Source organism: Bos javanicus, chromosome 24, assembly GCF_032452875.1.
Source record: "Bos javanicus breed banteng chromosome 24, ARS-OSU_banteng_1.0, whole genome shotgun sequence".
NCBI classification, from domain to species: domain Eukaryota; kingdom Metazoa; phylum Chordata; class Mammalia; order Artiodactyla; family Bovidae; genus Bos; species Bos javanicus.
In genome coordinates this window covers 53,338,336-53,365,805 of record NC_083891.1, presented here as the reverse complement: position 1 = coordinate 53,365,805, position 27,470 = coordinate 53,338,336, and positions in this window count along the sequence as shown.

Sequence of the window (27,470 nt, the reverse complement as noted above, 5' to 3'; positions counted from 1 at the left end):
TTGCAACCCCATGGACTATACAGTCCATGGAATTCTCCAGGCCAGCGTACTGGAGTGGGAAGCCATTCCCTTCTCCAGGGGATCTTCCCAACCCAGGTCTTCTGCATTGCAGTTGCAGGTGGATTCTTTACTAACTGAGCTATCAGAGAAGCCAAGAATTGTAGATCAATTAAAACAATTGTCCTGAGCTTTAAATGATCAACCAGTGTCGAGAACTATCAAAAAGGCTATTGAGAACAAGGTAGAAAATCCTGTACATCATTTGTCACTCAAAGTCATGGTTCTTTTGTACCTACTTTATCAGAAAGAGTTCTATTAAGATTTAATGGCAATTGCTTCCCTAGATTAAATCTTTTTCTCCCCTGGAGAACTTTGGTTCTTCAGTTTTCCCCTTTCTCTATAATCATCAGTCTTACCCTCACTAGAGATTAATTCCCATTTTTACGCATCTGAAATGTACAGGAGCACCCTCCCTTGTCACCAGAGTGTCCTCTAGCTGCCGCAGCTTTCTGTTTCCTTTCATTGTCAAACTTCTCAAAACATCTGTCGACATAAGCTGACTCAGTTTTCTCATCTCCTGTTCACTCTCCAGTCTAGTTTCCCCCCTACCACTATCCTGAAACTTCCTTTTTATTTATTTATTTTAAAAAATTTTATTTATTTATTTTTTACTTTACAATATTGTATTGGTTTTGCCATACATCAACATGCATCCACCACGGGTGTACACGTGTTCCCCATCCTGAACCCCCCGCCCACCACCCACCCCATACCATCCCTCTGGGTCATTCCAGTGCACCAGCCCCAAGCTTCCTGTATCCTGCGTCAAACCTGGACTGGTGATTCATTTCTTTCATGATATTATACATGTTTCATTGCCATTCTCCCAAATCATCCCCACCTCCCTCTCCCACAGAGTCCAAAAGACTGTTCTATACATCTGTGTCTCTTTTGCTGTCTCATACAGGGTTGTCGTTACCATCTTTCTAAATCCTGTATATATGCGTTAGTATACTGTATTGGTGTTTTTCCTTCTGGCTTACTTCACTCTGTATAATAGGCTCCAGTTTCATCCACCTCATTAGAACTGATTCAAATATATTCTTTTTAATGGCTGAGTAATACTCCATTGTGTATATGTACCACAGCTTTCTTATCCATTCATCTGCTGATGGACATCTAGGTTGCTTCCATGTCCTGGCTATTATAAACAGTGCTGCAATGAACACTGGGGTACACGTGTCTCTTTCAATTCTGGTTTCCTCGGTGTGTATGCCCAGAGCAATCTATAGATTCAGTGCAATCCCTATCAAGCTACCAACGGTATTTTTCACAGAGCTAGAACAAATAATTTCACAATTTGTATGGAAATACAAAAAACCTCAAGTAGCCAAAGCAATCTTGAGAAAGAAGAATGGAACTGGAGGAATCAACCTGCCTGACTTCAGGCTCTACTACAAAGCCACAGTCATCAAGACAGTATGGTACTGGCACAAAGACAGAAACATAGATCAATGGAACAAAATAGAAAGCCCAGAGATAAATCCACGCACCTATGGACACCTTATCTTTGACAAAGGAGGCAAGAATATACAGTGGAGAAAAGACAATCTCTTTAACAAGTGGTACTGGGAAAACTGGTCAACTACTTGTAAAAGAATGAAACTAGAACACTTTATAACACAAGATACACAAAAATAAACTCCAAATGGATTAAAGATATAAACATAAGACCAGAAACTATGAAACTTCCTTTTTTAAAGTCACCAAGGAATTGCTGATAATGAAAGGAAGCGCCATTACTAGTCATGTGTAGGTAATAGGCATTACCTGCTCTGCTGTACTAATGCCTGTCAATCACGATTGAGGGTTACTCCAAGTGATATTAACTCCCTGGAACTTCTGCCTTGCTCAATTTAAGAAGGCATGTGGGTGGAGGTTCCTTAAAAAACTAAGCCTAGAACTACCACATAATGCAGCTATCCTATTACTGGGCATATATCTGGAAACAATCATAATTCAGAAAGATACATGCAGCCCAGTATTCATTGCAGGACTATTTATAATAGTCAAGACAGGGAAGCAGTCTAGATGTCCACCAACAGGGGAATGGATAAAGAAGATGTGGTTCATATATACAATGGAATACTACTCAGTCATAAAGAAAAAAATAAAGCCATTTGTATAGGTGGACCTAGAGATTATCATACTGAAAGGTTGCGGCTGTGAGCTGTGTGCTCTGCCAGGATTCATGACCTCTGGAGAAGAGGATTTCAGTCTGGGGCCAGAGACGAGGCTTCACCACTTAGAGCTTTTTGTGTAACATAATTTTATTAAAGTATAAAAGAGATAGAGAAAGCTTTTGACCTAGACATCAAAAGGGGACAGAAAGAGTGCCTGCCTGTTAGTTTTTAGCAAGGGGTTTTATGTCTGTTAGCAAGATAAGAGATTGTCTATAATCAGATAAGAGAAACACCTCAAGGCCAGGGAGTTTTGCCAGGCCCCTCTCCCACAATCTGCAATTTTGAGATGAGAATAGCACAAGATGTGTAATCCCCAGCCATAAAACAATTGACAAGAATGCTGGTTTGTTGAGCCATTATGAGCCCAAGGTTTGAGAAAAGAAAAAAAAAAAAAGATTAGTCTTGGGTGGAATCAGGTGTTGTCAGCAGAGATCGGGAAAAAACTTGTCTGCGGCTTGCAGTGTATTTCCACCTGCCACTTGGGGACCTCTGGCCTTCCTACCTGTTAACCCTCTCAATACTAAGCAAAGTAAGTCAGAGAAAGATCACTCATGTGTGGAATCTAATTTCACAAATGATACAAATAAACTTATTTACAAGACAGGCACAAACTCACAGATTTTGAAAACAAACTTATGTTTACTAAAGGGGGAAACATGGAGGGGAGGGATAAATTAGCTGATGATTAACATACACACCCTACTGTATAAAAATAGATTACCAGCAAGGACCTACTGTATAGAACAGGGAGCTCTAATATTCTGTAATAAACCATATGGGTAAAGAATCTGAAAAATAATTAGCATATGCATTACTTAATCACTTAGCTGTGTAACTGAAACTAACACAGCATTGGAAATCAACTATACTCCAATAAAGTGAAAACCAGAAACACATGTAGAAGCCAGCATTAGGTCTATCCAGAATGTTGAGTGCAGAAGGCATGTATTGGGTTGGCCAGAAAGTTCATTTGGGTTATGGAAAGACCCAAATGCCCTTCTTGGCCAACCCAATATTCAGATGTCAACATCTGTGACAGCCGGCAGCAGGATAAGCCTGGAGTATCTTCTGATGTGCAGGACTCTGAAGTTCCTGCTGTTAGTCTGCTCTCATCTGTTCAGAGATCAAGCCACACCTATGAGCAGGATCTGGCCAAAGAGGCTCAGTGAATGAATCTGGGGAAGGACTTGGAAAAGCTTAACATTCTTGAACTTGCTTGGGCTCCCTTGAATAAGGTACCTGACGTAACCTTGATGGGGAGAGTTTACAGGAGGTTTGAGATAGACTCCTGACAACAGTATCAGCATCTGACTGGCTGATTATAGTGGGGAATTTAATGTATTAGTTGGCAGCGGTGCCAAGGGACCAGAAAACTCTACAGCTGTTGTTGGCTCTGGCCCAGCATGTGCACCGAGTTCTAGCCCAGAAACGCCAGTGTTGTCCTGTGTTACAAGTTATTTTGCAGAGGACTGCTCAGCGGGGTCTCGTGGGATCACAGTCACTCCATGTTGACTTCCTAGTTCAGTATCTTCTTCCCTGCCTGTTCTTTTTCTACTTTGATTTAACTTTGGTGTTTCAGACTAGTAATTATTGCCTCATTGTGAGAAGATGTACTTTGGATGTTTAGGCTGGTCTCTACTTTCTGTCTACAAAAAAAAAAAAAAAGAAAGAAAGAAAGCCCCAAATGAGAGAGAAGCATATCCTGGCTGCACCAAATTCTGCCTAGAGCTGTCTTGTGAATCATGTCATTTTTCAGAGGCTGCTGTCTATTAAATTGTAGTTTCAGAAGCAAGCAGGTAGTAAAGTGTAGTGGAAGGTGCCTTCCTCTCCACCTTATCAGCTGTCCAATCCTGGATAAATTAATTCTCTGCACCTCAGATTCTTACCTGTAGAGGGGACAAAGTCTCATCTGCTAGGTGTGTTGATAATAACAATAATAAAACAACTAATAAGAAAGGGTCTGGATTCCCAGTGGACAATTTCTTTTTTCTCTCTCTTTTTTCTGTTGATTATAGCTTATGTTGTTTTGTCCGGAGGGGAGTAGTTCTTTGATTATTTCCTGGACACATATTTGAGAAGTAACAAATATAAATAATGTGATATCGAGAGTGAAACTGGCTTTCTCTAGAGAGAAATTTTCATTGCTTCTTCCAGGGACCTGAGGGTGCTCATGTTCCATGAACAAGGCTTGGTTTCCTCTGGGTCACCTAGATGATTCCTGGGATCTTCTAAATCCATAACTCCATTTCAGAGTGCAGCCTTTGAGGGATTTTGTGTTTGCATTTATACCTTGGCAGAATTAAATTCTGACTTCCTCATTCATCCTTAGGGTCAGCCAACCAGCTTAACCTTTATCCTCTTGATCTCTTTTGAGTGTGCAATTCAGCGGTGCAAGTACATTCACACTGTTGTGCAGCCAGACTCCAGTAGGCTTTTCACCTTGCTAAAGTGGAACTCTGAGCGGTTAAATAGCAACTCATTTCCCTTTCCCTTGGTAACCAGCTTTCTGTTTTCTGTCTCTTTGGTTACTGTAGCCCACCAGGCTCCTCTGTCCATGGAATTCTCCAGGCAAGAATGCTGGAGTGGGTTGCCATTCCCTTCTCCAGAGGATCTTCCCAACCTAGGGATCGAAGCCAGGTCTCCTGCATCGCAGGCAGATTCTTTACAGTTTGAGCTACAGTAGAGAGTTACTTTATTTGGTGGGAATGTTTAGGACACCTAGCCTGGGGGACAGCATCTCAGTAGCTTTGAGAAAACTGCTCCACAGAGGCAGGAGGGAGAGTCAGGCTATACACAAGTTTGCCGCAAAGGGAGCAGGCCGTCTGAACTTCAAAGATTATTGTCAGGAAAGAAAAATCAGTTATCAAGTTCAGAAATTTAGCGTTCTGTGTATGGGAAGATGCAAGCCTCTGGGCTCACGGAATTCCTTCCTTGTTTGCCTTAATGAGTAGTAGATGTGGCAGATGGCTCCTTTTTGCACCCCACCCCCAATCTCAGAGATCACCATGGGGGGTGGGGTAGTGGCATCCGCTGGATCACAGGCCAGAGATCACTGATGGCTGTGACATTCCTTGTTTGTTGATATGGCAGGAGATACTTTGATTTCACACTTACATTTACCAGCATATTACAAAGGATGTACTATATTATATATACCAGTATATTCTAAAGGATATAGAGGAGCCTGTCAGGCTACAGCTCATGGGATCACAAAGGGTCGGACACGACTGAGTGACTTTACTTCTACAAAGGATGCATCTCAGGAGCAGCCAAGTGGAAGGGGTGCATGGGGAAAGGTATAGGGCAGAGCTTTCTTACCCTTTCTGCTTGGGCCACCGCCCCAAAGTGAAAGTGTTAGTCCTCCCGGTCACTCAGTCATGTCGTGTCCAACTATTTGGGACCCCTGGACTGTAGCCCGCCAGGCTCTTCTGTCCATGGAATTCTCCAGGCAAGGATACTGGAGTGGGTTGCCATTCCACATTTGAATGCTACCGAGCGGAGAACAGAGATCCTGACGGAAGCCACAAAATTGGTACCAAAGCAGGACTAAAAGCATTTAAGGTAGAATTAGGTTGAACTGCTTTGACTTATCTACCTTTTATAATACTTTAGATTTAAAAAACCTGGGACATGTTCTGTGTTTACCACCTTTACAGCGCAGTCTTCCTATAACAATAGCAACAACACGATTTAGAAATCACTTGTAAGGGAGCAAAATTTGCCACCCCAACATGTCTCTTTGACATGTGGATTATTTCAAGCTGAAAACAATCAAAGGCCAAAAGACTCAGGAAGAAACTTTGACCTTTCCTCTAGCTGCCTGAAAGGATCTAGAGAGAGGACCTGTTTAGGAAGGGAGCCATCACCAGAGGTGACTGTAAAGTGAGCTAGGTGAATAGACAGGGAAGCAAAGTCTGTGTGTTAAATTGCTTTCTTAGTCCCACTGCTTCCTCCTGGCCCCTCAAATGCTTACCAACCATCTTGCTTTTCCAGCCCCTTGTAAATTGCCTTCCTCTTCTTTGGCATCCCAAACCACTGCCCTCATCATCCCCTTTTGTCTCTGGCGGAAGATGGTATTAAAGATGAGGGTTTTTGCCAGTTTGGTGAGTTACTCAGTTTAACTAGGTCTCTCTCATGAATTCATCCTATTAAACTTTTGTTTCACTTTCTTCTATTAATCTGTCTCATGTCAATTTAATTCTTAGAACAGCCAGAATCGCCTAGAAGGGTAGAGGGAAATTTCTTCCTGACATACTCCTTTCTCTCTATTGTTCCCCTTTCATGGAATGTCTTTCTTTTGTGTTTTCAAAATGACAGTAATAATTATTAACCAGCATGACTGTATTGAATGCATTCTCAGGCTATTTATAAGGAGAAGAGATTTTATTCCTGTCTGATGTAGTTGTTCAAAAACTAGAAAACAATCTGAATAAAAATAACTTATAGAACTACAAAATTTGTGATACTGTGTATGCACACATGTGTATGTGATGTTTACATATGTGATTAAAACAACTCCAAGTTGGAAAAAAGATTAAAATTTGTTTTCTTGTCAGAGGGGTTAGGACTAAATTACTCAAAAACTTCAACCTGGGAGGGCTCCCCTGTGTATTTGTAAAACTGTAATATTAAGGAAAATTGCTAAGCAACATAAAAGTAGCTGGTTCATTTCTGCTGTCATTAGTGGGGTGTGATGTCTATGTTGATGGGAGATGATGGCAGTTCCACCAGAGCAGGGCTTTTGAACTTGACATAGGATCTAGGAAGTCAGCTTCCAACCTGACACATCCAAAGTGAGTGTCCCCTAGATCTTGGAAGAATCTGTGCTCATTCTTCTCAATTGACTCATAGCAGCAGTTGACAGGTAGATGCCACTTTAGGGGGCAGAGAGAAGAGTTTTTTGGAATAAATGTAAATGCTCCAGAGTCTGGTCAAAACAATCCATGATTGATTTCAGTGCCATTCCCACACAGAAATCCAAGCCCTAAGGAAACAACATCAATAGTTCAGAGTAAAATTATTCAGCTTTTCAAAGCCATGGTTGGGTAATCAACACAGGCTCTCTAGTCACGGTGTGTTAAAATGAAAAAGTCAGAGGCTATTTCCCAGGATATTTTCTTTTCAGTAAAATGAAATAGAATGGAGAAGATATTATGGTCTGTAATAATGTATCCTTTTGGGAAACAGAAAAAATGGAGAGCTTCTCAATCCCCCTTCACGTCCTAACACACAGAAATTTAGAATTATTTGAACGGCATAGCTGGTTGCTCTTGGCCAGAGGTGATTGGCCTGGGTCCCTCCTGGCCATCCTAAGGGGTAAGGGGTCAATCTCTCAGGCATGACTGCAACGCCTCCTCTCTCCGCCAGAGTCCATGGCTGTGCTGCAGGTGGTTAGAAAGGTCTTACAGGGTTAACACCCTATGATTCTATGTGCAGGCACTGTTGTAGGAGCTTTATATGTCTTAACTCATTTCATTCTTGTAAGACCTACGCCACATGTAATAGCATCATCAGTTTCAAGTAGCTGAGACATAAAGAGACTAAAGAATCTGCCCAATTGCTGGTAAGTGTGGAGCTGGGATTTAGACTCAACCAGTCTGGCTCCAGAGCTTGTGTCTTTTTTATAAAATATTGAAAAAATTATTTGTTTTAATTGAAGGACAGTTGCTTTAAATATTGTGTTGATTTCTGCCATACATCAGTGTCTATCAGCCGTAGGTATACATATGTCCCCTCCCACTTGAACCTCCCTCCCACCCTGTAGGTTGTCACAGAGCCCTGGTCTGAGCTGTGAGTCACACAGCAAATTGCCACCGCCATCTATTCCACACGTGGTAGTGTATGTTTCCTTGCTATTCTCTCCATTTGTCCCACCCCTAGAGCCTGTGTTCTTAAGCAAGTCCCTAGATTTAGCACTAGAAGAGATTAGGAAGAACCTCACTGAATCTGTAGTTGGTGGATTTGTCTCATCAGTCATAAAGGGGTCTACACTTGTAGAGCTCAACAGTGCTTGGATATTTGTCTACTTTTTAATAGACTGCACATTACTTTTTTAAAATTTATTTTTTAATTGGAGGAAAATTGATTTACAATGTTGTGTGGTTTCTGCCATACATCAGCATGAAGCAAGCATAATCATATTTATATCCCCTCCCTCTTGATCCTCTCTCTCCTCCCCCCATACGCATCACTTTCCATCACAACACACTTTTCAGTGTAGGTGTCAGGGCTATGAGAAAATGCGTGACTCAGGAGAAAGCATCCGACAAAGTAGGGGTAATGGAGAAAGCAAGAGTTGGGCAGAGAAGAGAAGGATCCAAAAACTTGGGAAAAGTTTACTGTAAAGGTTTGTTGCAGTGGAAATAGGTTTAAAATTTTAAGACAGCGCTGGAAATTGGTGACTCTCTGCCAGTTATAATGATTGTGTTTATGGTAGCTGCCCATTTGGATCTGCTCAGAGCCGTATTGCCTCTTGAATTCCATAATCCCTGACTTAGATCTCTAAGAATCGAGATGAGAAATCACAACAGACTTTTGGTTTCTTGTGTGGCACGTAAAAAGTTGCCAGTCTGTCTCAGTAACAAGGGAAAAGTTGAGCAAACTGAAAATTCAGCAGCTCTTCTCGGATCTGTCCGAGAATTGAGATCATGGGCTAACCTGCCACTTCGTGAATTGGAGAGACTAACAGGCGAATATGGAGAATCACAACTTAACCATAAGCAGAGTAGAAACCCTGCAGGAATCAGTGCTGGGGTAGGCCAACCTGACATTTAACTGACAGATTTCAGGGGCCCAGTGTGGACTTCCAAGAGTTAAAATCTCCAGGGGGGCCTCTTTAAGGGGGCTCAAACTTCTGTGAGTTTTACCTTCAGGAACTTTTCTAGGTCCTATGGTGTCAGAGGACCGACCCTACCCATATGAAGACTTCCTGTAAAGCTACACTAATCAAGATAGTGTGGTCCTCGTGAAAGAATAAACAAGTAGATTAATGGAATGGAGCAGAGAGTCCAGAAATAGTCTCACATACACATAGTCAACCGGTATTTGACAGAAGAGTGAAGACAATGCAGTGGAGTGAAGAGTCTTTTCAACAAATGGTGCTGGAACAAGTGGACAGGCAGACAGAAACAAACGAACTAAGTACTCTTCACACCCTTCGCTAAAATGGACTCAAAATGGATCATAGGCCTAAATGTAAAATGCAAAACTGTAACTTTCATGGCAGGTAATGTAAGAGAAATTGTTACTGACCTTGGGTGTGGTGATGACTTTTTAAGTTCAACAGCAAAGGCACAATTTATGAAAGGAATAATTCATAAGCCTAACTGTATTAAAATTGGAAAATTCTGCACTGTGAAAAGACAATGTTAAGAGAATGGCAGGATAAGCCAGAGAGTGGAAGAAAGTATTTGCAAAAGACATGTCTGATAATGAGCTGTTAACCAAAATACATAAAGAACTCTTAACATACAAGAATAGGAAAGCCTGGTTAAAAACTGGGCAAACACCCTGAACAGACACCTCACTAAAGAAAAAGATAAATGAATGGCAGTCAAGTGTATGAAAAGCTGTTCCACATCCTATAGCACATGGAAATGCAAGCTAAAACAACAGCGAGGGGCTACAGTGCACCCGTGAGAGTGGCCAGAATCCAAGACACCGCCGCCGCCGAGGGTTTGTGAGCACAGGAGCATCAGGCACTCGGGTGCATTGCTGCTGGGAATGTGGACTAGTGCAGCCGCTTTGGAAGGCAGTCTCTAGCTGCTTACGAAGCTGAGCAGCCTCTTACCACACAGGCCAGCGGTTATGCCCTTTGATAGTTACTCAACTGAGTTGAAAACCTATGTTCACACAAAAAACTGCACTTGGATGTTTATAGTAACTTTATTCACAGTTTTCACAACTTGGAAGCAGCCAAGATGTCCTTCAGAAGATAAATGGATATGTAATCTGGTACAGCCAAACAATGGAATATTATCCAGCACTAAAATAGCTGTCAAGCCATGAGAACCATGGAAGAGACTTAGGTGAATAAGTGAAAGGAGCCAATCTAAAAAGGCCACATATTCTGACTTCCTCTATATGATGTTTTAAAAAATTACAGAAACAGTGAAGTTGACAGAAGTTGGAGGGAAGGGAAATACCACAGCGATATTTTAAGGTAGCGTACGTACTCTGTTACCATAATGGTATCTTGTACATTTGTGAAAACCCATAGGATGTATAACACCAAGAGTGAACTCTAAACTGTGGACTTTGAGTGATAATGGTGTGTCAATTTCATTGTTTTTAACAACTTACACCTGTGGTGTGGGATGTCCATGGGAGGGAAAGTTGTGTGTATGTGCCTGAGGGTATATGAAAGCTTTCTATACTTTTGGCTCAATTTTGCCGAGAATCTAAAACAACTCAAAAAATGAAGTTTGTTGAAAACAAAACAGAACAACAAAACCCAATCCGATTATTATGTCGCTTTTCTGGCAAAGTAGAACTCTTCATTAAAATAAATATACTTAGAAAGTATTCACTATCTATATTTTAAAAGTTTCTCCACCAGTTCCAAAAGTTGCTCTCTTTCAAGAAGAATTGAAGCTGTACAACAATTGGTCATAAATGAAAAGCTTCTCTTTAATTTTAGAGCAAGGATGACAAATAGGGTCATCTTTAGTACTAACTCTGCTGGACTCAGAGGGGCAGCAGGAGGATTTCTAACAGACTCATCAGAAAAAAAAAAAATTACAGAAACTAGTTCTATCTATTATGGAATGGAGGAATGGTGGGACTAACGCTTTCTGTTGTGCATGGAATCTCTAACTGAAGCTCACGCTGGAATCAAGATTGCCGGGAGAAATAGCAATAACTTCAGATATTCAGATGACACCACCTAATGGCAGAAAGTGAAGAGGAACTAAAGAGCCTCTTGATGAAGGTGAAAGAAGAGAGTGAAAAAGTTGGCTTAAAACTCAACATTCAAAAAACAAAGATCATGGCATCCGGTCCCATGACTTCATGGCAAATAGATGGGGAAGAAAATGGAAAACAGTGGCAGACTTTATTTTCTTGGGCTCCAAAATCACTGCAGATGGTGACTGCAGTCATGAAATTAAAAGACTCTTGCTCCTTGGAAGAAAAGCTGTGACCAACCTAGACAGCATATTAAAAAGCAGAGGCATCACGTTGACGACTAAGGTCCGTCTAGTCAATCTAGTCATACATTTCCAGTAGTCATGTATGGATGTGAGAGTTGGATGGTAAAGAAGACTGAATGCTGAAAATTGATACTTTGGAACTGTGGTGCTGGAGAAGACTCTTGACAGCAGGGAGATGAAACCAGTCAATCCTAAAGGAAATCAACCCTGAATATTCACTGGAGGGACTGATGCTGTAGCTCCAAAACTTTGGCCACCTAATTAGACAAGCCGACTCATTAGAAAAGACCCTGATGCTGGGAAAGGTGGAGGCAGGAGTAGAAGGGCGTGACGGAGGATGAGATGGTTGGATGGCATCGCTGACTCAATGGACATGAATCTGAGCAAACTCCAGGAGATAGTGGAGGAGGACAGGGAAGCCTGGTGTCCATCTTGTCCAAGCTTGCAGTCCATCTGGTCACAAAGAGTTGGACATGACTTAGCAACTGAACAACAACAAATCTCTAAGTAAACTTTGTTATCGCAGAGGCCAGTTGTAGCCAATACACGATCCAGAACCACTTTCTGATACATTGGAGATGTCTTTCAGCCCTTAAGCTCCTTTGCTCTGGGTCACTTGGTCCAGAATTTAGGATATCAAGGGACAGATTTTCTTTCTCTGTTTGTCTTCTTGGAGAAGAGACGTCTGTATCCCTTTGCAGTTTCCATTGTTTTTCTTAAATGTTCTTGACTTCCAAGTTGATTTCTAAGTAGTTCCTTTTATTGTGGCCTTATCTTTTTGTTTAAGTCAGAACAAAGTTATGAGAAAACGCACACTGGATGTTTTCCTGTAAGGAAAGCAAGTGAATAATTATAAATAGTAAAAAATCTACCACACGGAGAGATTGTTAGTCCCCAACTCTGGTCTCCCGTTTGTGCTCATCATTTGTATGAAAAACATTTAGAACATAGTAAAACGAGTCTCTAATTTATTTACCTCTGAATTTTTGGTAGGTTTTCCTCAAACTGGGATTTATAAATAGACTTTACTGCTTTCCTTTTTCTCAGCAATCTGTGTGTGTGTTATTAGTCCTTCATTTCATCTTCAGTACTTGCCTGACAACAGCAGCCCAGTGGAGAGTTCACAGGAAATGCTGCTGTACTTTGATGCAGTAAAGAGCAAAAGCATTGGGCATGCTTCTTATGGATAGCATGGAACATTTTATCTTGCTTCTAGGGTGCTTAATTTTGGTTTCATTAAATTTCTTTTCTGCACTGCTACCATCTTCAGTAACTCAGGGGTGCTTTATGGAAATAATCAGGATAAGCATATTAGATGAAACCCATTTCAGCCATCTTCTCAGTTATTGGCTTTGCCTCAAATGTTCATTAATAATGAAAAATACATATTGTGTTCTGCTACCAACGGTTAGAGTAAGATTTTGATTGTCGTTAATTTACCTGAACCGCCTGAATCTCTCAATTGCCTCTGGATGAAAGCTGGAGAATTTCGAGTTAGATAAACCTGCTGTAGCTCTGTTAGGGGCTCATGTTAGGAGACTATCAGCTAGAATATGAAACTTATCTATGAAATTGATAAATGCATAGGTACATTCTCCAAGGATGTTTGCATAGTCTTAGTAGGACTGCATGTTTTCAACCTTTATACTGTCTTCACCTTTCTTTCAATGTCTTTGAAAAAGTGATCCTGAAATCTCTCAGCCTAATTAACAGCTTGACTGGTGGTACATGCACCGTTGTCTTGGGCATTTTCTTTGGAAACCAACAATTTTCAATGTAATGCAGAATTAAAAAATCCCCAAACTTCAAGGTATGAAACATTTTGGTTATATCATTTAGATGTCATATATAACAGTCGTGTCCAACTCTTTGCGACCCCATGGACTGTAGCCCACAAGGCTCCTCTGTCCATGGGATTCTCCAGGCAAGAATACTGGAGTGGGTTGACATTTCCTTCTCCAGGGGGTCTTCCTGACCCAGGGATCGAACCCAGGTCTCCTGCACTGCAGGCAGACGCTGTAACCTCTGAGCCACAGGGAAGCCATGCATATATATACACACACACATGTGTTCCTCTATGTATTTTATGGTTTACATTTCCATCTGTCTATATATGCATCTATGTAAGGTATGTAAAATATATATGAGTATATATATAATATGTATTATATGTAAATACATAACTATTTTAAGTATCTCAACTTGTGTTTTTTGTGTAGACTTTTTAGATTATAGTATGTAATTTAAAGGTGATCTGTTCCAACTCTTTCTTTTCACTTTAGACCAGGACCTGAAGTAATGCTGCATTCTAAGTAATAGATGTTTGGCGAACAAGTTCCAATTATAGAGTTTATTCCATTCTTTTTTACCCAAAGTTCAATTCCAGCGGTTTGTTTGAAACTCGACATGACTGTCTTTGTTGCCTGTCTCTTCTACATCTTTGACGTGGATGGAGTGTTCTCCTCTAGACCACCTCCCCCAACCCTGTGTTTTGTCCGGCCACAATCATTCAGATTTCAGCTTTGGTACCACTTCTCTGCCATCTTTCTGGACAGCCTGCCTCAGACTGGGACGAGTGTCTCCAGCTTGCCAGGGCATCTCTTGCTGTCCTTGATCTTGGCACTTACCATACCACATTGTAACCCTCACTTCCTTTATCGTCCCCCTCCATTAGACCAGTAGCTCCTGTAGAACAAAGACTGACTTGTTCATCATTTTATCCCACAAATCCAGCAGTGTTTGGCATAAATTCAGTGCTCAATATATATTTGTTGAGTGAATGAATGAAAAATCTGGTTTCTATTAGGCCCAACCTATTATTTTACCCTCTCAAATTCTCAGTACAGATGGCACAATGTACTTCAGGAATGCAAGCCAAGCAGTTTATACTTCTGATTTTTGCCAAGTAGATTTTGAGATGGTTGAAAATGTTATCTGTTATTTTTGCCTATTGACATTCATGTGTGTCACTTCCATGAAAACCTGAAAGAAACTGTACTAATATTTGGAATGACTACTCCTATCTGTTCTCAAAACCATATGCCTTGATATCACAGTTACTGTCTCTCCCATCTGTTCAGCAAGCAGAGCTATTTCTGATGAAGGGAGAACAAAATCCTTTCTGAGGGCAGAATCTGCGCTGAACCAAGATCAGACAGGCCAGGATGTCCCCTTCAGGGACAAACAGCTGACATTATTGATTATGGGATTGTAGCAACCCTGAGCATCACCTCCTGCCTCCAAGCCAATATCATACTGATACCTGCAATCTAGCTTGTTTCTGAAGTCTGGGTTAATGTTTGCGCTAAAAGAAATGCTTGATTCATTTAACTGCAACTAATAGTTTATTAAAAGAAAATATTTGATAAAACTGTTAATGTTATTAAGCAAGGAGGCCGTTAGATGGAGGTAGCTCCAATGCCTTGATTGCCTGTGTGAACAAACCAGAACCTAAGCCAGAGTCAGTGCATTCATATCTGGGAAAATGAAACTTAAGCGCAAACTGTCACAAACAGCCAGCCAGCCTTTCCAAAAGCAGGCAACTGCTTAAACCACATTGTTGTTTAGCCACTAAGCCACGACCGACTCTTTTGGCAACCCCATGGACTGTAGCCTACCAGGCCTCTTTGTTCGTGAAATTTTCCAGGCAAAAGTACTGGAGTGGGTTGCTGTTTCCTTCTCAGGGAATATTCTCAACCCAGGGACTAAACTGGCGTTGGCAGGCAGATGCTTTACTGTGGAGCCCCCAGTCCAGTAATTTTCTTGCTTTGCTTTTGTGTCTTCTCTGTAGATCTTCCCTCCCCAGCTTCCGTTGGTTGGGCATCCCCAACAACTTTTAGACTGATGCTGCCTGATCTGAATTGGTGTATGCTCAAAGGGGGCTTCCCTGTGGCTCAGCTGGTGTTCAAAGGATCTCTGGAAAATTTCCATGTGCCACTGTTTAATCTTCCAACAAAATGAAACCTGGTTTTCTTAGATTAACGAATGGATGAATATAAGCAGACACTATTCCATGGGTGGTCCCTGAAATGTGGCTCTAGAAACACTTGGCCATGAGTGTGAATAGCAGCAATGGTCAGTTGTGCATGACTTAAGAGGTAACGGTGAATCCCCCTGTCCCCAAATTCTAAAGATATGAAAGGCTTGAAGGGTTACGAAAAGTAAACTACTTTGGACAAGAAGTATTTAGTGAGGGTGAAACAAGATGTGATAGATCATTCACCTTGGTTGAGTTTAGCTTTATTAGAAGAGTTGGACATTCTTGGAATAATGCTTTTGTGCAATGAGGCATTGAAGGTGTATGTTTTGATAGTTTGGGGAGGCTCAGGGAGCCTAATAGTTCCTGGGCTCCCAAGGTCTGGGTACTTAGAAGAGGGATGGAGAGTGGGATGCTGCTATCAAAAGGGTACCCTCCTGTGGGTACCAGGAGGGAAAATAGACCGAAGAGAAAGAGAGCGCAATGCTTTGGGATTGGATAGGCCGATCTGTGTGATATTTTATAGCCCATTCAAATGAAGTTCTAGTTTCTGGGCAACAAGCACAAAGATTTCCATAAGCACTTCTATTATTTCAAAGCGCCGCTGGACATTGTTATTAAAATGGGGAAAAATAAAGGAAACACTGGCCTTCGGCATTGCACTTTATATAGGCTTGGAGCAGAGATAATGTTTTGAATTTTTTTCTTTCCGATTAGGTTGCAGTTTTGTGTCTGTACTTCCCAGTCCTTTGTATGGAGTTGCCTTTCATGAAGCATGTAAGCTGGAATTAAAGATAGCTGTAGCGCACAGTCTCACTTTTCTGCAGTTACAAGAGTGTGACTGCGTAGGATAGATGTGCAGACATTTTGAAGTACACAAATTCTAGCCTGTCAACATCCCAAACTCTCCACAAGCTCCTGCCAAGAAAATGCAGCTAAGCAGGCTGGGTGGACCCATGTGCCAGCTAAATGCTGTCACTGGTCCAGTTTAATCAGACATCTCGCTGCTAATTTATATGTGGAGACTTTTTTTTAGCTCATTAAATAAATTGGGATAAAAACCTAGCTTATCAATTCTTCCATTCTCTGTTTCTGCATAAGCACTTGAAGAAAAATGTAGTTTTGCAAATAAGGATTGTTAAAGTTTTCGTTATTCACAAGTGGGTATGTATGAGTTTTTAACGGATTAATTTAGTTATCATTTCTGTTTTTCTGAGCCAGTGCTGAAGATGTATCATGTGTGTATGAGTGTGTGTGTTAGTGTCTTATTTGTGTGAATATTCAAGTGATTGTCTCAGAATATGAGAGGGAGCACGCCAGGAAAATGGTCTTCCAGGAGAGCATTTGGAGAACTTTGTGTGTCCCTTTAGTGAAAGTTGCTCAGTTGTGTCTGACTCTTTGTGACCCCATGGACTATACAGTCCGTGGAATTCTCCAGGCCAGAATACTGGAGTGCATCTTTTCCCTTCTCCAGGGGATCTTCCCGACCCAGGGATCGAACCCAGGTATTCCACATTGCAGGTGGATTCTTTACCAGCTGAGCCACAGGGAAGCCCAAGAATATTGGAGAGGGTAGCCTATCCCTTCTCCAGCGGATCTTCCTGACCCAGGGATCAAACAGAGGTCTCCTGCACTGCAGGCAGATTCTTTATCAACTGAGCCATCAGGGAAGTCCCTTTACCTTGGGCTGAAAGGGTTTTGTTGCTATAGCAACAGGACAGGGCGCACTCGCTGTCCTGGGAGTAGACCTCCTTCATAGGCTTTACAGTGTAGAGAGATGGCATGGGTCTCACCCAAGAGGGCTTGTTGTTTGGGTGACAACAACAGGACAGATTTGGAAGGTCTTTGGGAAGAGTAAGAAACTATAGGGAATACAGATGCAATCACTTATGGACTTCTGGGTAAAAAACTTCCAGCAATCAAGGCTTGAAGAGTATCTTGGAGAAACCACAACAAGTTAAAAATGTCTAGATACAACACGCCCAGTTAAATTTGAATTTCAGATAAGCAATAAACGGTTTTCTGAATTTGGATTTTAACTGGATGTCCTGTGTTTTATCTTCATAATTCTGGTTATTAGAAAAAATCAGATTTCAACATCTGCTAGGCTAAAAGAGCACAGTGTTAGCTGAACACAATATTTTTCAAGAACTAAATTTTCTGCCATGGTTTTATGATCTGGAAGGGTCAGAAGATGAGTTAGGAAGAAAAAGCAAGATAAAAATACAAGGAAAAAAAGGTCCAGCAGTTGCTCCCTCCCCTCCTGCAAATGCAGCAAGTTTGAAGTGCGAAAGGAGATCTGGCATAGCTCCTCTGAAGGGGAATGGTGAGACAGAAAAAGTGTTTTTTTCTTTTCTATCCTGTCATGTCCATTCTGCTGTATAAACTGGTGACCTGTTTGTTTCATCCAGCCACGCTGGCTGTCTCCAGCAAAAACAAAAAGGATTTGAGAATTTTTTTATTTCTAGCTCTTTCTTTCCAGTTCAAGTGTGTATGCTCAGTCGCTGAGTCGTGTCCCAACTCTTTTTGACGGTAGCCCATCAGGCTCCTTGTCCAGGAATTTTCCAGGCAAGAATACTGGAGTGGGTTGCCCTTTCCAACTCCAGGGGATGTTCCCTACCCAGGGATTGAACCCAGGTCTCCTGCATTGGCAGGAGGATTCTTTACCACTGCGCCATCTGGAAGCCTCTTCAAATGTTTAAGACTTAACTATATTTTCCATGTTTAAAAAAGAGATAACTCATCAAGTGAAAGTAATATATTTTGAGGGTAAAATGCTGTTTGTGGAATAAATATGAGAAATGGCATTCTGACTGATTTCTCTTTCAGATCAGATCAGATCAGTCGCTCAGTTGTGTCCGACTCTTTGCGACCCCATGAATCGCAGCACGCCAGGCCTCCCTGTCCATCACCAACTCCCAGAGTTCACCCAGACTCACGTCCATCGAGTCAGTGATGCCATCCAGCCATCTCATCCTCTGTCGTCCCCTTCTCCTCCTTCCCCCAATCCCTCCCAGCATCAGAGTCTTTTCCAATGAGTCAAGTCTTCACAGGAGGTGGCCAAAGTACTGGAGTTTCAGCTTTAGCTTCATTCCTTCCAAAGAAATCCCAGGGCTGATCTCCTGCAGAATGGACTGGTTGGATCTCCTTGCAGTCCAAGGGACTCTCAAGAGTCTTCTCCAACACCACAGTTCAAAAGCATCAATTCTTCAGTGCTCAGCCTTCTTCACAGTCCAACTCTCACATCCATACATGACCACAGGAAAAACCATAGCCTTGACTAGACGAACCTTTGTTGGCAAAGTAATGTCTCTGCTTTTGAATATGCTATCTAGGTTGGTCATAACTTTCCTTCCAAGGAGTAAGCGTCTTTTAATTTCATGGCTGCAGTCACCATCTGTAGTGATTTTGGAGCCCAGAAAAATAAAGTCTGACACTGTTTCCACTGTTTCCCCATCTATTTCCCATGAAGTGGTGGGACCGGATGCCATGATCTTCGTTGTCTGAATGTTGAGCTTTAAGCCAACTTTTTCACTCTCCACTTTCACTTTCATCAAGAGGCTTTTGGGTTCCTCTTCCCTTTCTGCCTTAAGGGTGGTGTCATCTGCATATCTGAGGTTATTGATATTTCTCCCAGGAATCTTGATTCCAGCTTGTGTTTCTTCCAGTCCAGCATTTTTCATGATGTACTCTGATATAAGTTAAATAAACAGGGTGACAATATACAGCCTTGATGAACTCCTTTTCCTATTTGGAACCAGTCTGTTGTTCCATGTCCAGTTCTAACTGTTGCTTCCTGACCTGCATACAAATTTCTCAAGAGGCAGATCAGGTGGTCTGGTATTCCCATCTCTTTAAGAATTTTCCACAGTTTATTGTGATCCACAAAGTCAAAGGCTTTGGCATGGTCAGTAAAGCAGAAATAGATGTTTTTCTGGAACTCTCTTGCTTTTTCCATGATCCAGCGGATGTTGGCAATTTGATCTCTGGTTCCTCTGTCTTTTCTAAAACCAGCTTGAACATCAGGAAGTTCACAGTTCACATATTGCTGAAGCCTGGCTTGGAGAATTTTGAGCATTACTTTACTAGCGTGTGAGATGAGTGCAACTGTGTGGTAGTTTGAGCATTCTTTGGCATTGCCTTTCTTTGGGATTGGAATGAAAACTGACCTTTTCCAGTCCTGTGGCCACTGCTGAGTTTTCCAAATTTGCTGGTATATTGAGTGCAGCACTTTCACAGCATCATCTTTCAGGATTTGGAATAGCTCCACGGGAATTCTATCACCTCCACTAGCTTTGTTCATAGTAATGCTTTCTAAGCCCCACTTGACTTCACATTCCAGGATGTCTGGCTCTAGGTCAGTGATCATACCATCGTGATTATCTGGGTTGTGAAGATCTTTTTTGTACACTTCTTCTGTGTATTCTTGCCATCTCTTCTTAATATCTTCTGATTCTGTTAGGTCCATACCATTTCTGTCCTTTATCGAGCTCATCTTTGCATGAAATGTTCCTTTGGTATCTCTGATTTTCTTGAAGAGATCCCTAGTCTTTCCCATTCTGTTGTTTTCCTCTATTTCTTTGCATTGATCGCTGAAGAAGGCTTTCTTATCTCTTCTTGCTATTCTTTGGAACTCTGCATTCAGATGCTTATATCTTTCCTTTTCTCCTTTGCTTTTCACTTCTCTTCTTTTCACAGCTATTTGTAAGGCCTCCCCAGACAGCCATTTTGCTTTTTTGCATTTCTTTTCCATGGGGATGGTCTTGATCCCTGTCTCCTGTACAATGTCACGAACCTCATTCCATAGTTCATCAGGCACTCTATCTATCAGATCTAGGCCCTTAAATCTATTTCTAACTTCCACTGTATAATCATAAGGGATGTGATTTAGGTCATACCTGAATGGTCTAGTGGTTTTCCCTACTTTCTTCAATTTTAGTCTGAATTTGGCAATAAGGAGTTCATGGTCTGAGCCACAGTCAGCTCCTGGTCTTGTTTTTGCTGACTGTATAGAGCTTCTCCATCTTTGGCTGCAAAGAATACAATCAGTCTGATTTCGGTGTTGACCATCTGGTGATGTCCATGTGTAGAGTCTTCCCTTGTGTTGTTGGAAGAGGGTGTTTGCTATGACCAGTGCATTTTCTTGGCAAAACTCTATTAGTCTTTGCCCTGCTTCATTCTGTATTCCAAGGCCAAATTTGCCTGTTATTCCAGGTGTTTCTTGACTTCCTACTTTTGCATTCCAGTCCCCTGTAATGAAAAGGACATCTTTTTTGGGTGTTAGTTCTAAAAGGTGTTGTAGGTCTTCATAGAACCGTTCAACTTCAGCTTCTTCAGTGTTACTGGTTGGGGCATAGACTTGGATTACTGTGATATTGAATGGTTTGCCTTGGAAACGAAGAGACCATTCTGTTGTTTTTGAGATTGCATCTAAGTACTGCATTTCGAACTCTTGTTGACCATGATGGCCACTCCATTTCTTCTGAGGGATTCCTGCCTGCAGTAGTAGATATAATGGTCATCTGAGTTAAATTCACCCATTCCAGTCCATTTCAGTTCGCTGATTCCTAGAATGTCGACATTCACTCTTGCCATCTCTTGTTTGACCGCTTCCAATTTGCCTTGATTCATGGACCTGACATTCCAGGTTCCTATGCAATATTGCTCTTTACAGCATCGGACCTTGCTTCTATCACCAGTCACATCCACAGCTGGGTATTGTTTTTGCTTTGGCTCCATCCCTTCATTCTTTCTGGAGTTATGTCTCCACTGATCTCCAGTAGCATATTGGGCACCTACTGACCTGGGGAGTTTCTCTTTCAGTATCCTATCGTTTTGCCTTTTCATACTGTTCCTGGGGTTCCCAAGGCAAGAATACTGAAGTGGTTTGCCATTCCCTTCTCCAGTGGACCACATTCTGTCAAATCTCTCCACCATGACCCACCCATCTTGGGTTGCTCCACGGGCATGGCTTAGTTTCATTGAGTTAGACAAGGCTGTGGTCCTAGTGTGATTAGATTGACTAGTTTTCTGTGAGTATGGTTTCAGTGTGTTTGCCCTCTGATGCCCTCTTGCAACACCTACTGTCTTACTTGGGTTTCTCTTACCTTGGCCGTGGGGTATCTCTTCACGGCTGCTCTAGCAAAGTACAGCCATTGCTCCTTACCTTGGACGAGGGGTATCTCCTCACCGCTGCCCTTCCTGACCTTCAATGTGGGATAGCTCCTCTAGGCTCTCCTGCACCCGTGCAGCCACGGCTCCTTGGACGTGGGGTTGGTCCTCCTGGCCACTGCCCCTGGGCTCGGTCATGCGGTTGCTCCTCCCCGCCGCCGCCCTTGGCCTCGGGCTTACAAAGGCTATTTCTTGGCCGAGGTCATTTTAAAGTGACTCAGAACTTGGCTGAAATTGAGATTTAGCATGAGGGGGTGACTTTCTACTCACTCCATATATATACTAAATATGTATGATAAGTATTTAATTTATAATTAAAGCAGTATAAGTGATGTTATATTTTATTTCTGTGTAGTAACATTTATGAGAAATAGACATAACTGTAATGATAATGATTCGTGTAACATTTTAATTGAAGTTTGCTGTGTTGTGTTTGAAGAGCACTTTATTTAGTCTTATGAAAGTTCCTTTACTGTATTCTCTCAATTGTCCCTCACAACAAGCCCATAGGACAGGAAGGGCCAGAATCATCATACTCATTTGAAAGATGCAGAAATTGAGGATCATATAGTTGGGAAATAGTGACATTTGGACCAGAACCCATGTCTTTTGATCAGGCTGACCTTCTCTCTCTCACTCATGTCATTTAATTAAGGAATATACATAAACAGAAGATTAGGTGACAACCTGAGGAAATTATCTGAGTATTTACAGCGGAAATAAACTAAGTGTTTGACTGGCTAGTTTTGGTTCTAAAACCTAAATTATGATATTATGATTTGGAATTTGGGAGCCAAGAGGGCCTTTAAAAGTTATGAAGGGCAATTCCCTTATTAAAGGAATGAGTTAATAAGTGGTATTTAAGGCGTAGTATAACATGCTGGGTTCTAGGGTACAGAGAACAAGGAGCCAAGGCCATTGACTCCTGAAGGCTAGTAGAGCACAGAAGAGGAGCCCCTAATGCAGATGGGATCAGGTTGACTTCCCGGAGGAGAAGACTCCCCAGCTGAGTCTTCAGTGCTGAGTCTGGGTGAGTTAGGAGCAGTTAGATGGGTGGGAAGGACATCTCAGGTGGAGGGAACAATGGAGACTTATACCCTAAATGATTTTCCAAAGGTCATACTGTTAGTGACACGTTAAGACCTGAATCCAATCTAGCTTTCTAAGTTCACCATTTCTCTCTCTCTCTTCCCAGTTTTCTCTGCAAATGTAGAAATAATTTCATTCACATCAAAATTGTCTCTGCAGATCTTATACAGCTGTCCACTAGAGGTGTTATTCTTTAATGTTATTCTGAAAATTTTAGCAAGTGCAATAAGATGAGGTGGAAAGACAACCCATGCAGAGGAGTCTCATTAAGCAAGTATTTAAATGATGTAGATTCAGCTCTACCTGCTCAGCAAAAAGTTCAGTTCAGTTGCTCAGTCGTGTCCAACTCTTTGCGACCCCATGAACTGCAGCACGCCAGGCCTCCCTGTCTATCACCAACTCCCAGAGTCCACCCAAACCCATGTCCATCGAGTCAATGATGCCATCCAACCATCTCATCCTCTGTCGTCCCCTCTTCCTCTTGCCCTCAATCTTTCCCAGCATCAGGGTCTTTTCCAGCAAAAAGGGAGAGAATAAAAAGTGGAATATTGCTATCTATTTCATCCACACTGAGAGTTGAAGTTGAGGGGCAGAGTCTGCTCAATTTCACTCACTATAATCCTGTTAAAGCATGAATATCTTCCTTGACAGCTGTGATCCTAGAGTTTAAAGGCACATGCTTTTTCAGTAGTAGAACCACAGCTTATGTAGGCTATGGTCAGATTTTTCTTCAGGGTCAAAACAGTTGTTACTTCCAGATGAAACAGTTCTCTTGCAGTAGTGGTGTGAAATTCATCTGGGGGGAAAAATGTTTGAGAATAGTTAAGAAAATATTGACAAAGAATAATAAGGTGGGAATACTGGCATCGCTCAAACAGAAGAGTCACATCAATAAATGAAATGGAAAAAAGATGCAAATATACACAAATATTTGCATATGAAGAAATGTCACTTCAAATCAGTGAGGAGCAGATAGATTTTCCAACAAATGTTATGGTATAACTAGCTAAATGTGTGAAAATAATGAATTTTGATTGCTGAAGAAAAGATCGGTAGGCATGACTACATCAAAACTTTTCCACTGTCAAATATGTTGGACTGTGAATTAAAATGGACTAGGAAAAATGTTTGCAGCACGTGTGAGAACCATAGGGTATATGGGATGTTTATCAGCTGGCTTGTGTGGCTGCTCCTGTTCCCTTCTCTGAAAATGAAATAAGCAGGCAGAGGCAGCAGTCTTCTGCCCTTCATCTCTCTCCAACTCCAAGCTCCCTAGCCATGTCTAATTTGGCAATAAGTGTGTGTCCTGCTCAGAGCATGACAATCCAGGAATTAGGTTCTCAGACTCTCACATTTGAATGTGGAGACACAGATACATAGCTGGTTATGATACACTCAAGGGAACATTCATGCTTCAATTCCTTGGAGACTAGGGCTCAGAATTGGTGCTATACAACCTCAAGTCTTATCAAGAGGACTAATCTATGAAAAGAAGACAAGAAGAGATGTGAAGAGAGAAGTAGAAGAGGCTAGTGGTCCCAGAGAAAGAGAGAGAGAGAGAAATCTAACTGCCTGAGAGCTTTCCAGTTCTTGAGAGATCTTGTTTTATTAGGTTGGCCAAAAAGCTCATTTGGATTTTCCCACAATTTCTTTTGGAAAAACCCAAACTCACTCTTTGGCTAACCCAATACTTTCTGGTTGTGGGTTCTATGAGGTTATCCTTTTCTCTAGCTACAAGTTCACTACTTCCTAAAATATATTGAAGAGATTTCTGTTTCAATAATTGCATAATTCCTATGAAATAGGGCAAATATATAAGCTATTACTTTATATCAATACTATTTTAATAGTGAAATGGGCAAAAGTTACAGATTGGAATTTTTCCAAATAAGAAATACAAATGGCAATATGGAAAAACTTTGACTTCATTAGGATCAAAACATAGAAATATTAAAACAATGTATTTTTAGCCTATGGAGTTAAGCAAGACTTTTTTAAAAAGGCTTCAGTGTTGAAGAAGAACAGGAAAAATAGATATGCAAGAGTATAAATTGGCTGAACTTTTCTGGAAGTAAGGTTTGCATTTTCTTTGATAGAGCCAGTCTATTTCTAAACATTGAGATTAAGCATTAATTAAGTTTCAGTGATGTAAAACTTTTATGGAATCTTCATGATGAAAATATGTATATATGTTTCTGACTTTCTCTTTAATAGTGATTATATATGAGTGACAATATTATTAGCGATTGTTCTAAGGTAGAAAAAAATTAAAAATATAAGAAAGTAAAATGTGAAAATAAAAAATATCCATGATTCTACTAATCGGAGGTTTCCACTCCTGTTGTGTAAAGTCAGGCATACGCTATGTTGCGTGCTTAGTCACGGACAACTCTTTGGGATCCCATGGACTGTAGCCCTCCAGGCTTCTCTGTCCATGGAGTTTGGGTTGCCATTTCCTGCTCCAGGAGATCTTCCCAACCCAGGGATGGAATCCACATCTCTTGCATCTCCTGCATTGGCAGGAGGATTCTCTACCAGTGCTCCTTAGTTCAGGTTATTAGGCTGGCCATCTGATAGATGAAGGCAAAGACCTTTTCTTCAGGTCCTTATCCTGATCTTGGCCACCCAGCAGTGTGTGACACGTTCTTGACTGCTGTGCCCCATCCCTCTCCTGGATTCCTACTAAATTTCAGGGTCTTCCTTCTCATTCTCACTGACAGCAAACTCCTCTTCTACTATTTAAAAAATACTTGTTTTAAATATTCTATTCTTTGGCAAAGGAATGCTGCAGTTCCTCCCAAGACAGCCTCACTGATGTGTCTGGCAAGCAATGTTGGCTATCAGCTGGGGTGGCCCAGTTCTCCACTTGGCCTGTCATTCTCCAGTAGGTTGGACCAGACTTCGCAGCAAAGTATGGTGTGAAGTATTGCAAAAGGTTGAAAGTAGAAGTTGCAAAGCCTCCAATACTTATGCTCTGGAACTCACATTACATCATTGCCTGCACATTCTGCTGGTCAAAGCAAGTCATAAGACCAGCCAAGATTCCCAGGATTGGAGGTACAGATGAATAATAGAGACTCAATTTTTAAAAATTTATCAGTACATATCCTTGAGTCATACTGTATTTTGTAAACTTGCTTTTGTGTTAAACAGTAGAGCTTGGACGAATTCCCAGGACCATCAGTCATTTTCTGAAAAGTCATTTTTAATAGCGGCATCAGGCTGTACTTTGGGATGAATCATACTTCATCAAAGCTCATACCCTACTTTTGACATGTAGGTTTTTATCAGTTTTTTACTGTTATAAAAAATACTGCCATGAACATCTTGTACACAAATCTTTGCTCACATCCTTAATTCTTTTCTTACGATAAATTACTGAAAGTAAAATTGCCTTGTCAAAGATTGCATTATAAAATATTCATAATGCATTCATGATCATTACAAAGGAAGGAAAAAATTTAGGTGGGCAAAAAGGGAAAATAAAAATTGTTGGGATTATTGGTAATTTATTCATATTTTCTTTCTTTTCTAAAATAAACACATGCTACTTATGCACTTTCAGTAAAAGAATATAAAAATGTACAAAAGAATATAAGGTAGAAAGTAATTCTTCCCCCCATGCCTATTCCCCAGACTCCTGATTCATGTTACAAGTTTTTTGTGTACCATCTAAGATATTCTGAGCACACATACTTTTATATTCAGTCCTTCCTTCCCTTATTTTATATTCCTCCCTCCTTTCTTCCTTCCCTTCCTTCTTCACAAATAGAAGCATTTAATATACATTTTTACCCTTTCATTTAGTATATCTTGGGAGATTTTTGTATCAATATATAGAAGAAGCTTCCATTTAAAACAAATCATCCAAACTTGATTTATCTTATCATCCTACATAATCCTATACATCTCATTTTGTTTCTTTTTAAATTGTTCTTGAGAATATTTAATACGTTCTCATGGTTAAACAAGAGAACAAAAGAACATTGTTAGTGATTAATCTTGTGCCTACTTCTGTTCTCTCCCAACTTTTGAAGGTCAGCACTCAGATTGCTTTCTTGTATAGTCTGCCGATATTTTTTATGTAAATTCAAGCAACCACTAAAAGATCATATACCATGTAAATCAGAATCCCAGCAGGAAACAGAATTTCATTAAGATAGTTCAGCTGAAGAGATTTAACAAGGCAAGTTTTTACAGAGGTTGATAGTGTGAAGGGAGAAAAATGGAGGTTGATGCCCTTGGAGACTAGTGGGAAACCTTTGTTCTTAGACCTGATGGAACAACAGGATTAGATCAGGGTTACTGGAGCCAAGGGAGAGCTGGGCCCATAGAGGCTTGTCTTCCAGGCAGGAGTCAACAGTCGTGATGAGATGCAGCCGTGTCAGAAGTTTGGGAGGGAGGCAGAGAGAAGTGACAAGGAAATACACTGGTCTCTCTCCTCTCACCCACCTGTCTGTGACTCCTCCTGATGAAACCCACCCAAAGTGAGACAGCAAAGAGGCCCTATCGAAGCAATTCTCAAGGGTCAGGCTCTCAAGGCCCAGAACAAGATAGAGAATAAGGTAGAGAAGCATGGAGTGTGAGTTAAAAGAAGAAATCCTGTTAATAATTTTTAATATTGATTGCATATTAAAATGATTTTTGGATACATTAAGTTAAATGCTGGGCTTCCCTGAGTAGCTCATATGGTAAAGAACCTGCTTGCAGTGCAGGACACGTGGGTTTGATCCCTGAATCGGGAAGATGCCCTGGAAGAGGGCATGGCAAACTACTCCAGTATTCTTCCCTGGAGAATCCCATGGACAGAGAAGCCTGGTGGGCTGCAAGTCCATGGGATTG